This window comes from Plecotus auritus, assembly GCF_963455305.1.
Source record: "Plecotus auritus genome assembly, chromosome: 1".
Taxonomy (NCBI): Eukaryota; Metazoa; Chordata; class Mammalia; order Chiroptera; family Vespertilionidae; genus Plecotus; species Plecotus auritus.
The window spans coordinates 248,520,382-248,522,817 of NC_137770.1; positions in this window are offsets into that span (position 1 = coordinate 248,520,382).

Sequence of the window (2,436 nt, forward strand, 5' to 3'; positions counted from 1 at the left end):
AGTATTCTAATAACATGATTTTGAGCATTTATTCATGTGCTACTTGCCATCTGTGTATCTTCTTTGGTGAGGTATCTGTTCAGGTCTTTTGCACATATTTAATTGATTTCTTATTTTTGAGTTTTAAGAGTTCTTTGTATACTTTGGATGACAGTCTTTTATCAGATACTAGTGAGGTTCCTCGGCCCGGCCTGCGGGATTGGGCCAAAACTGGCTCTCCAACATCCCCCGAGGGGTCCCAGATTGCGAGAGGGCGCAGGCCAGGCTGAGGGAGGGGTGCACAGTTGGGGCCAGGGAGGGACGTGGGAGATTGGCAAGCCAAGGAGGGACTGTGGGAGGGCTCCAGGTGTGTCCGTCCCGATAGGCCAGACCCCAGCAGCAAGCTAACCTACCAATCAGAGGATCTCTCCCCTGGTGGTCAGTGCATGTCATAGTGAGCGGTTGAGTGGCCTTAGCATATTATTAGCATACTAGAGGCCCAATGCACAAAATTCATGCATGGGGGGGGGGGGTGTCCTCAGCCTGACCTGCACCCTCTCCAATCCGGGAGCCCTCAGGAGATGTCCTACTGACGGCTTAGGCCCGCTCCCCGTGGTTCTCTGCACTGTGGGGCCTGCCTGCTCCATACCACAGCGACTGCCAAGCAGGCCATGCTGGGTGCTGCCTGCAGGCTGCGCTTCACTGCTCCCGGGTCGCTGAGGCTGTGCTGGGAGCTGCCTCCTCCCTGCTGTCAGAGGCAATGAGGTTAATTTGCCTACTCACTCCTGATTGGCTGGTGGGCGTCACAAAGGTAAGGTCAATTTGCATCTTTCTCTTTTATTAGTGTAGATTACACTTTGATTGGTTGAGCAGATGACCGGACACTTAGCATGCTAAGCTTTTATTATATAGGATCAGTGATGTGCAAATATTTTCTGCCTGTCTGAGGCTTGTCTTCATTCTCTTAACTGTCCTTCCCAGACCTTCTACTTTTAATGAAGCCCAACTTACCGCTTTTTCCTTTCACACACGTGGTGTCGTATCGAAGACCTCATTGCCAAACCCAAGGTCATTTAGAGTTTCTTGTTATCTTTTAGGAATTTTATAGTTTTGTATGTTACATCAGGTCTGTAATCCATTTTTTTTATTATTTTAAAATATACCCAGGCATGTGCCCTTGACTGGAACTGAACCTGGGACCCTTCCGTCTGCAGGTCAACATTCTATCTACTGAGCCACACCGGCTGGGGCAGGTCTGTAATCCATTTTGAGTTGATTATTGAGGAAGGTGTAAGGCCTGTTTGTTTTTTATTTTTTGGAACCGTTGCTGCAGCACCATTTGTGGGGGTCTTTCTCTGGCCTCTCTCTCTGTTCCTTTGGTCTGTGGTTCTTTTACCAACACCACCCGGCTCCATCACCGCCCTTCAGCCTGGAGCCGGGCAGTGCCAATCTGTCCGACCTCGTTCTTCCCCTTCGTATTGTGTTGGTGCCAGCTGGGAGCTGACTTTTTGGGGAAAATCACTTCGTAAGTTATATAAACACCTAATCACTGAATTGTACACTTGAAACTAATATATTGTACGTCAACTGTAGTAGGAAAGTTATTTTAAAAACTAAGGTTTTTTGTTTTTGTTTTTGCCCTAGCTGGTTTGGCTCAGTGGATAGAGCTTCAGCTGCAGACTGAAGGTCCCGGGTTCAATTCCAGTCAAGGGCATGTACCTCGGTTGCAGCCTCATTGCAGGCTTGATCCCCTGACTTCGGTAGGGGTTGGGTGCATATGGGAGGCAGTCAATATGTCTCTCTCACACTGATGTTTTAAAAAAAAGAAACTAAGGTTTTTGAGCCTAGGCCCTCTCCCCTCCAAGTGGTCGGATGGGAATTTCAGGTGAGCATGAAATTGATTGAGCCCAGATTAAAACTATTCTGGGCACGGGGGCTGCTTTGGATGAGCTGAGCCTTGGCATCTGAGTCCTCCCCAATGTGTGGGCACCACTCAACCCCTGCAGGCCCGGACAGAACCAAGAGGCTGAGCGGGGGGGCCGCTGCCCACCTGATGGCCGAGCTGGGTGCAGGCTTCTCGGCCCCTGGGTGCGCGGCCTGCGCCCTCCCGGGATTCTGGGCCTCCGCATCCTGTGAGCAAACTCCTCGGAGAAATCCACGTCCACAGATCGTGTCTGTGTGTCTGTTCTCCTGTGGGGTCTGGTCCTCACGGAGCCCAACTGACGAGCCGCCACAGGGAAGCTCACCCCTGCCTGCCGGCTGGCCTCCCACCAGCAAGCACTCACCACCTTCCCCGGGCCCCTTCACAGCACTCTGCGTCCTGGGTGCCACGTGGAGCCACGTGGCGAAGGCCTGAACCCCGGGATCCAGACCGGGGCGCACAGCCTGGTTTCCCACGGCAACCTTAGGCTCTTACTGACATTGTCGAGGATACGCTCCCAGCCTGAGAGACGGAGC